Here is an 11005-nt window from a genome sequence, read left to right on the forward strand (position 1 = left end):
GGAGGGCAGTGGTGGTAGTGGGGAGTTGGGAAGGGAAGCTGGGAGGCAGAAGGGGAGGAGGGTGCTGATTGAAGCAGATTGAACTCACAGAAGACTGATTTATAAACAGAAATGCCACTTGTTCATTAACCATACTTTGTTGTCGTTCAGTTGCTAAGTTGTGTCTACTCTTTCTGCAGCCCATGGACTGCAGCCCACCAGGTTCCTCATCCATGGGATTTCCCAGGCAAGATTACTGGAGTGGGTTGCCATTTCCTACTCCAGGGGACTTCCAGACCCAGGGGTCGAACCCACCACTCCTGCATTGGCAGGTGGATTCTTAACCACTGAGCCACCAGAGAAGTCCTCACTAACCATACAGACCACGATAAAACCGAGTGAACAATTGTTACTTTACAGCGTCACTCTCCGAAGTTTCCTGAGTTCCTCCCTGTCTCTCCGTCTCTCAGCGTGGACACTTCTGTGGACGGCTAGGAGGTAATAGTAATGTACTGTGGTGGTCACAGATTCTGAGTCCCATGGCCTTAGTCCCAATCCAGGCCTGGCCATTTGCCAGCTGTGTAACCTCAAGTGGTTATTTAACTTCTCTCTTCCTGTGAAAATGGGAGTGATAACAGTACCTACTTCAGCATGTCATTCTCAAGATTAAATGATAACACAGGGAGCTCAGCTTAGTATTCTGTGATGGGGGGTGGTAGGAGGGAGGCTCAAGAGGGAGGGGATATATTTGATTCACCTTGTTGTACAGCAGAAACTAGCACAACATTGTAAAGCAATTATACTCCAATTAAAACATAAATTTAAACAAAAGATTAAATGAACTAATTCGTGTTGAACATTTAGTACTGTGCCTAGTACATGTCAAACACTTAAAACAGCCGTTAGTATTAGAGGTTACTCTTGTCTACTTCTGTTGATTTGTAGTTGTTTCTGCTCTCAGAGAATGTGTTATTTTTCATTCTTTGCCCAAATTAAGGAAAGGGAAAGAGGAAGTTAAATGAGAGACCAGCTTGACTCGATGGTGAAAAGTCTGAAACGTATTCAGTGTTTCAAAGAAATGCAATTGTACTGCTTTCAAGTTTGAATTGCAATCCCAAATAACATGGAAAACAAAGAAATGAATCAATTTTTTCTGCGATTTTTTCCTTTCATTTATTTTAATTGAAGTGTAGTTGATTTACAACATTGTATTAGTTTCAAAGTTAGGATATCAAAGTGATTCAGTTATCCATGTGTGCGTGCCTGCTAAGTCCACACATATGTATATATTTTTTCAGATTATTTTTCCTTTTAGGTTATTGAAGCAAGTTTTTAAAACTTGAAATAAGTAAAAAAAAAAAAAAAAGAAGAAGGAACTTAATGTAAAAATTCAGTGTGTAGTAGACAAGTATTAATATTTCCAGAGTGTCCAGTATATACCCAGCTAGTCTTCCTCTTTCTATCCTTCTCTTTTTAAAATCCATTTGCAACACACCAGCCAAAATAATCTTTTAAGGATTTAAGTCTGGTCACATCACTTCTGGGATTCCCAGGTGGTGCTAGTGTTAAGACACAGGTTCGAGCCCTGGGTCAGGAAGATCCCCCAGAGGAGAGCATGGCAACCCACTCCAGTATTCTTGCCTGGAAAAGCCCATGGATAGTGGAGCCTGGTGGACTACAGTCCATGTGGTCACAAAGAGTTGGACACGACTGAAGCGGCTTAGCACACATGCTGCGTCTGCGTTCAAAATCTTCCAATGGCTCCCCACCTCATTCAAAGTAAAAGCCAACATCTTCACAATGCCCCATAAAGCCTTATATAATGTGCTCAACCCAGACCTACTTCTATGACTTAATCCTTTCAGATCCTCCAGTCTGCTTCCTCTGCACAGGCCGCAAGGGGCTCTTTGCTGTCCCTCAGTGTGCCAGGTACTCTTGCCTCAGGGTCTTTGCACTGGTAGTTCCCATCTGCCTGGAGTCCTTTTCTTGAATCACATTTCTATATGACCTTCCTTGACCCTCCTATTTAAAACCATGTTTTTTTCCCATTGGCACCCCTCTCTAATCTCCTTTCCCACTCTGTTTTCTCTACACATTTCATATACAACATATACACATGTATTTCATACAACATATACACATGTATATGTTTCTCTATACATTTATTGACTTATTATGTTAACAATCTATCCTGCCTAGCCCTCCCTTCAATATAAAATTCCACAAGACAGGGGTTTTTGTTGGTTTATTGCTGCATCATGAATCCTCAGGTTAGTGATTAACACCCTTAGTTGAATGGATAAATGGTCACCTCATGTGTTATTTCATTTACATCTTTTGGTGAAGGTCTGATTTTCATAATAACATGTCACTAAAAGGTAGCTATTTTTATAATTAGATATTTTTGTATTCAACAATTGCTGTCTTCTGAAATGAAAAATAGACTGAAAGCATCTTTAAGTTCTTGAAGCTGGAATTGAAAAACCACTGTTTATTTTAAAGTGTGGCTATCCTTTAAAAAACATCTTACATAAGATTGAAAGTCAGAGGAAGAAGTTGTTTTTAACTTCTTACTCAATATGAATGACACTTCTGAATTACAAGAAATTATGAATTTTCAAATAAATTTAAGTTGGCCTTTTCTAATTCCAGCATGAATTCTCCAGCCCTTAGATATGATTTTTAGATTTGTCCAAATGGTGTATGACAGCAGAAGTGTGGGCCTAGATGTCCGTCCTTCTGCTTTGCTAGAGATAAGGCCTGCCTACTGAATTTCTGGTTTCCATTACAGCTGATGACATGAAAGAAATGCTTGTAAGAACAAATGTTTGGTTCCAGGCTGTAGCCTAATTTAATAGTGTGCTTGAAAAAGAAAAGTTGATGATTCATTCCAAATCCCCTGGGGAGGGAACAGTGATTGTAAACAAATTGGAAAGGGGCAAGAAGGCCTAATATGAAACCATTGCCACAATCTTCAACAACAACCAAAAGAGTCTTGTCTAAACTTGATCAAAGGCTGGTTTCTTTCCAGAATGATTTTAACTGAGCGAAGATTGTTCAATTCAAAACCCCTTTCCCTCTGCTCTGCTTTGGGAAGGGGGAGATGGTAACTGTATTAATTTTGGATAATTTCAGATAATATGAAGTATTTGGTTGAGAGATTACCCTGAGGTTTTCATAACTGTGGTTTTGCTCAAATCATTGCATGTGATTGCAATGTTTTTATGGGCCAGAACCCCAGGCAAATTTTTATGGAAGAGGAAAGAGACACTTCTTTAAAAATAGAAACCGAGACTGAAAAGAGACATCAGCCATCTAAGTCCGTGGAGGAGACAGCTGCCACGGGCAAGACCCCAAAACCACTCCCACCCCTTGCTTGTTGATGCCTGAAACTTTGAACACCGGGAACTCGTTTTCTTGGTTTAAGACTTCATCTATTAAAATACTAACAGCCCAACTCAGGATCACATGTTAAATTCTCTGGGCCATTTTTACTTCTATGGTGATTTCCTCACTGACTCCAGATCGAACAGGCTTTTCCAGCTGGGTGGGGAGAAGGCAAAGGGATCTTGGCTCTTTGGAAATGAGGCTGAATGTGTGATGGGGGAGGTGCCTCCCTTGGAGGAAAACAGGGAAGATCACCAGTAAGTGAGGAAGCTCAGGAAAGAAATTTGGAGACTTTTTCCTCGGAAGGAACCCTTTTTAGCCGTCTTTCCTTCTCTAAATACTGGAAGAACAGAAGGTTGATATGGGACATGATGCTAAGAAATCAGGCACGCTTGAGTCTTTGGTAAACCTCACCACTGAAGAGATTAACACTGCAGTTAAAAAAAAAAATTAAAAAAAAAAAAACAACACTGCAGTTAATCCTCCAATGAGTCCAGATGACTTGCTTACTTTAATTCATATCTATTGTTTCGCCATAGCAACCAGGGACATTTTAGCACCTTTATCATTTTATTTATTTTTAAAATGTATTTATTTTTGGTTTTTTGGCCATTCCACACAGCAAATAGGACCTTAGTTTCCTGACCAGGGGTCGAACCGGTGCACTGTGCTTTGGAAGTGCAGAGTCTTAACCACTGGACCGCCAGGGACCTCCCACCTTTATCATTTTAAAAGGTATTCTATGAAACACTTCTGACATAGGAAAATTCCTCTCTCTCCCCTACAGTTTTATAAAGGAGTCACATGGATGCTGGTGTATCTAAATGGCCCCAAGTTTTTAGTCACCTGTCAGGCTTTCCAAATAGGTTGTGTTACTGGCTTACCTGGTTATCACAGAAATAACAGTGACTTTTTATTTTCATTTTTCTCCATTTAACTTAGTTATTTCCTATTATGTAACTTTCAGAACAACTTAGTACCTAAGCCAAAAGGAGATTTTACAAAGTTTGGCTTATTATGTCATTTTTATTTTTATTAACTTTTTAACTGAAGTATAGTTGATCTACAATGTTATATTATTTTCAGGCGTATGGCAGAAGGATCCCATTATTTTTATAATTGCAGATTATACTCCATTATAAGTTATTATAAGATAACGGCCACAGTTTCCTGTGCTACACAATATATCCTTGTTACTTATTTATTGTATGCATAGCAATTTGCATCTGTTAATCCCATAGCCCAAATTTGTCCTTCCCCACCCTTTGGCAACCACAGGTTTGCTTTCCATGTCTGTGAGTCTGTGTCTATTTTGTTATTATACATTTCGTAAGTCAAGATTTGCGGGGCAGCACATATCTTTGCTTCTTCTTCTTTTTTAAATATTTATTTATTTGACTGGCTGGGCCTCAGTTGTGGCCTGTAGGATCTTGAGTTGTGGCATGCAAACTCCTAGTTGTGGCATGTGGGATCTAGTTCCCTGACCAAGAACTAAACCTGGACATTGGGAGCGGGGAGTCTTAGTCACTGGACTACCAGGGAAGTCCCATCTTTGCTTCTTAAGGCTACAACGTGTGTGCCTGCTCAGGTGCTCAGTTGTGTTTGACTCTTTACAGACACCATGGACTGTAGCCCACCAGGCTCTTCTATCCATGAGATTTTCCAGGAAGAAATACTGGATTGGGTTGCTATTTCCTCCTCCAGGGGATCTTCCTGACCCAGGGATTGAACCATTGGCAGGCAGATTCTTTATCACTGAGCCACCTGGAAATCCCAAGGCTATAGCACAACTGTTCAAAAAGAGTCCCCTCGTCTTGGAAAGATTGCCAGGTTTCTTCGTCATCATTAGTTTCTTTACCATACATTTCACACATATAACATAGCAGAGCCTGGGCTGGGCACTGAGGCCACAGAGCTGAGATCCACCTTCTTTGCCTCTGGTTACTAACTAGTCAGTGGGAAACACACAAATCACCATCTGCTAAGAACAGGACAGATGTTGCCACAGGGGCTGTGGAAGTTTCCTTGCTCATCCTGGGATGTCAGGAAAGCTTTTCTGTGGGGATATAGTGTCTGAACTAAAAGTTTTAAGAATTGGATGAATGGTAGGAATTAAGCAGGTGAAGAAGTGGCAGGGAACATTAAAGGAAGAGGGAACAGCACTTGCAAAGAAAGAGTGGACAGAGAACTCTACCTTCCTTTCTAAGCTTAATTCTTACTCATCACTGCATCTCTGGGGTCTGTCTGGCATGTCAGAAGTACACATAAATATTTGTTGAACTTAAATGAACTGAACTGCAAATATTTATTGCTGCCAATAGGATTGTGGCCAAAACAGAAGTTCTTGTTTTCGTGGTGTGTATGTTCTAAACAAGCATTAAGAAGAGTTAACATTTACCAAGCACTTTCTGAGCTTCCCTCGTGGGCCAGTAGTCAAGAATTTGCCTTCCAATGCAGGGCATGCAGGTTTGATACCTGGTCAGGGAACTAAGATCCCACATGTGGCAAAGGGCTGCCAAAAAAAGTTCTTAAAAAAGGGAAAGAAAAGAAAAACTTTTACTAAGCACTTACTACCTGCCAGGCCAAGAGCTTTATATATTTACTCATTCATTCTTCACAACAAGACTTTAAGTCGGTATAATAAGATTATCCCAATGTTACCGCTGAGGGCACATAGAGGTTAAGAAACTTGTCCAAGCTTACCCAGCTTGTGGGAGGTGGAACTGGAATTCAAAGCTGGGAGATCTTGGCTTTTGGAGTGAATTTTAAGCTCTACAGTTAGCACTTCAAGACTTTTTAAATGGCTTTTCAGTCTTCTTTTTGGCAAACAAAATAAAAAAAATTCTGAATGTCCATTCTCCCTCCACCTCTTTTCTCTTTATTGACCTAAGAATTATTTAGCATAAACATATAAGTCTAATGGACATTTTGAAAAGCAAGAGGAGGGTTAAAATTAAAGGTAATGTGGTCTTTTAATTTATTTTAATATGGTCTTTTAAAAAAAGGTAAAGGAAATTCCCTGATGGTCCAGTGGCTAAGACTCTGGCCTCCCAATACAGGGGGCTTTGCGTTCAATCCCTGGTCAGGGAACTAGATCCCACATGCTGCAACTAAAGATCCTGCATATTGCAACTAAGATCCACATAAGTATTAAAAAAAAAAAGTAAAGAGGGGATAATGGTCATATTAGAAATCAAAACATATTTAAAAATTATACTGATTAAGGGGCTTCCCTGGTGGCTCACTGGTAAAGAATCCATTTGCCAGTGCAGGAGACACAGGGTTTGATCTCTGGTCTGGGAAGATCCCACATGCTGAGGGGCAACTGAGCCCATGCGCCACAGCTACTGAGCCTGTGCTCTAGAGCCCAGAAGCCTCAACCAGTGAATTCCCTGCACCCTAGAGTCAGTTCTCTGCAACAAGACAAGCCACCACGAGAAGCCCGCGAACCACAGAACAGAGGAGCGCCCACTTTCTGCAACTAGAGAAAAGCCTGAGCAGCAACAAAGACCCAGTATAGTTAAAAATAAACGAAAAAAATAACGAATTGAAAAAGTTATACTGATTAAAATATAGACACGGTGACCGTAGTTAATAATACTCTATTATATACCCAGAAGTTAGTAAGCGAGGGGATCTTAAAAGTTCCCATCATAAGAAAAAGAATTTGTTACTATGTGTGGTGATGGGTAGCTAAACTTATTGTGGTGGTCATTTTGCAATACATAAAAATACTGAATCATTATATTCTATACCTGAAAGGAAAATAATGTTGTATGTCAATTATATCTCAATTTAAAAAAAAAAAAAGAAAGAAAACTATATATTTAGCATGAGCACAGATTTGGGTCCTTCCGCTACTATCTACTTCCTTCTCCTCCAGACCCAAGGATCGGTAGGGCAAATGAGAAAGATTTCTCATTTAGATATAAAGAATCATAAACAAATAATACAAACTCTGCTGCTGTCCCCATTCACTCGGTATTTCCCTGGTGTTTCAATTACTAAACCGGTTGCTTTTCACATCAGATACCAGAGCAATGAGAAGAGTTGGATCCTATCTTCCCACTAGGGAAGGCTCAGTGGTAAAGAATCCGCCTGCCAATGCAGGAGACACGGGTTCAATCCCTGGTCTGGGAAGGTCCCACATGCTGAGGGACGACTGTGCCTGTGCGCCACAACTTCTAAGCCTGTGCTGTAGAGCCCGGGAACCACAGCTACTGACTGAGCCCAAGTGGTACAACTGCTGAAACCCACTCTAGAGCCTGTGCTCTGAAACACGGGAAGCTGCCTATGCAGTACAACTGGAGAGAGCCCTCGCAGCAACGAAGACCCAGCACAGCCAAATGAACAAATAAAATAATTTTTTAAAAGTACTGACAAAGTTTTTTTTTAAATAGAGAGAGGGAGAACTTTAAACTTTTTGTATAACTGAAATAAATATATTTTAAATTATTTGATTTAAGCATTAAATTGTATGGATATATCATGTGTATTTCATCAAACTGGCAACAGAGAACTATTAAGTACAAAACTCTCGAGTGCCATAGTAACTGGCCTGATTCTGAGAAAGAGATTCTAGACTGGGAGTTCCATAGTTCTCTACCAAACTTGTCCTGATATTTTACAATTATAAATTTAATATAAAATATATAGATTACAAATAGATTAAGTAAAATAAATTTAGGTAAGTACTACCCAAAGGACACACTCCTGCCACTTAAGGACTCTAAGCTGAGGATTGAGACTCTGCTGAGAAAGCTACCTTAACAAGCAAAGACAGCTGCCAGCAGTCTTACGAAGGACAGACTAGAAAGAGACAAAGCTGTAGTCAGGGAGACCAGCCCAGTTTGGAGATGATGGAGCAGTAGTTGAGGAACTGGAGAGAAAGAGACAAATTCAAGAGATTTTTAAAAAGTGTTAGTTGCTCAGTCACGTCCAATTCTTTGGGACCCCATGGACTATAGTACATGGTCAGACCTCTGTCCATGGAATTCTCCAGGGAAGAATACTGGACCCATTGCCTTCTCCAGGGGATCTTCCTGACCCAGAGATCAAACCCAGGTCTCCTGCATTGCAGGGAGATTCTTTACCATCTGAGCCACCAGGGAAGCCCTTTACTAATTGAGAATAGAAGACAAAAGGAGAGGATTTGAACAAGAGCTGAGTATCAGACTCAGATCGCCAGCTTGTGTGCTTGCATGGATCTTGATGGGGCTCCCCTGGTGGCTCAGTGGTAAAGAGATGCTGGAGATGAGGGTTCAATCCCTGGATCAGGAAAATCCCCTGAAGGAGGAAATGGCAACTCACTCTAGTACTCTTGCCAGGGAAATCCCATGGACAGAGGAGACTGGCTGGCTATAGTCTATGGGTCACAGAGGGTTGGACACGACTAAGTGACTAAGCACACACACACAAGCAGGAAATCAGGAGAAAGTGATGTCACAGGTGCCAAAGAAGAAGAGGGGACTTTAGAAAGAACTGTGGTCAATGCTCAATGACACAGAGACAGTGTGTATATCAAAGTTATATTGGATCGAGCAATAGGGATGTCACCTCTGCCATCTGTGGGGATAGGTTCACAATTCAGATGGGGCTGGAAGCCAGATCAAGGTGGGTAAAGTAGTGAAAGGGAGGATTGTAAAGAGGCAGTGATGATTTCATAGACTGGGCTTTGCAGAAGGTTGTCTGTGAATGGAAAGAGAGTTTGTGTAGAAGGTAGAAGGCCTTTTTTTCTCTTTAAAGATAAAAAGCATGAGCTTATTCATAGGCTCTGGGCTTTCCTGGTGGCTCAGATGGTAAAGAATTCCCCTGCAATGCAGGAGACCTGGGTTTGATCCCTGGGTTGGGAAGATCCCCTGGAGGTGCACATGGTAACCTGCTCCAGCATTCTTGCCTGGAGAATGCCCCTGGACAGAGGAGCCTGGCGGGCTACAGTCCATGGGGTCGCAAAGAGTCTGACACGACTGAGTGAATAAGCACATTCATAGGCCCAGGGAAGAAAGCAGCAGGGAGGGAGAGAGACAGGGGATACAGTGTAGAATGGATACATGAAAAGACTAAAACATCAGAGGCGATAAGAAAGGTTGGTATCCAGAGTAGCTATGCATAAGTGGTGGAACACTCTCTCGATGAGTTGGAAGGAGGGCAGGATAGGGATAAACGAAGATATGTTTGGAGTTGGATAGAAGGGCAAGTGCTGGAGGGAGTTCCCATCTGCTGATGATTTCTGCAGAAGGGTCATAAGGAGAGTGGTAAAGATTTAGAATCACCATCTAGAAATTTAGGTTGAAGGTGGATGTTTAAAGACACATAGGATGACTGCATAGCACTGCAGAGGATTTGTCTGTGGTTGGAGGTCATAAACTTACAGTTGTGATGATTTGCAATGGATATGCTAATTGCATGGTTACAGAGGCACAGAAGATAAGACTGGAATTATGACTGGAATTACAACCAGATTGATCCAGGCAGTGGAATTATAGGCTTTAAAGGTTCTAGGCAAGGCAGACTATTGTCTAAGGTCATACAGCCAATAGGAGTGGAGCTAGATTTGAGTAGCTCGATAACCTTAGCTGAACTTGGAGGCTAGGGTGCTGAGTAGGTCAACTATATGACAGGAAAATTGCCTAGGTCAATGGCAGACATTGGAATGAAGACAGAGCCTAAGATCCAGATGCCAAAGTTCTTGGTGAATAAGGCCTGGTTGAACACTTAATGAATATCTACTGTATCACTGTTGAGTTAGGCTTTCAACAAACAAACATCACCTTTAATTCAATCATGATAAAGGTTCTTTTAAAATATTATTGTTTTACAAAACATATGTAGAGAGAAACTAGGAGGAGCCCTAATTTAAAAATTAAAAATAACTTTAAAATTAAATATGAATTGAAAGAATGGGATACCACTATGGAAGCAGTGACAGATTTTATTTTCTTGGGCTCTAAAATCACTGCAGATGGTGACTGCAGCCATGAAATTAAAAGATGCTTGCTCTTTGGAAGGAATGCTATGACAAATTTAGACAGTGTATTAAAAATCAGAGACATTACTTCGCCAACAAAGGTCTGTATAGTCAAAGCTATGGTTTTTACAATAGTCACGTACAGATGTTAAGAGTTGGACCATAAAGAAGGCTGAGGGCCAAAAAATGGATGCTTTTGAATTGTGGTGCTGGAGAAGACTCTTGAGAGTCCCTTGGACAGCAAGGAGATCAAACCAGTCAATCCTAAAGGAAATCAATCCTGATTATTCAATAGAAGGACAGATGCTGAAGCTGAAGATCCAATATTTTGGCCACCTGATGTAAAGAGCTGATTCATTGGAAAAGATCCTGATGCTGGGGAAGATTGAAAGCCAAAGGAGAAGGGGGCAGCAGAGGATAACATGCTTAGACTATGGCATCAGTTCAGTTCAGTCGCTCAGTCCTGTCCAACTCTTTTCGACCCCATGAATCACAGCACGCCAGGCCTCCCTGTCCATCACCAACTCCCAGAGTCACGTGAGTCACGTGAGTCACTCAGACTCACGTCCATCAAGTCAGTGATGCCATCCAAGCATTTCATCCTCTGTTGTCCCCTTCTCCTCCTGCCCCCAGTCCCTCCCAGCATCAGAGTCTTTTCCAATGAGTCAACTC

This window comes from Bison bison, unplaced genomic scaffold (genome assembly GCF_000754665.1).
Source record: "Bison bison bison isolate TAMUID 2011002044 unplaced genomic scaffold, Bison_UMD1.0 scf7180017864048, whole genome shotgun sequence".
Lineage (NCBI taxonomy): Eukaryota > Metazoa > Chordata > Mammalia > Artiodactyla > Bovidae > Bison > Bison bison.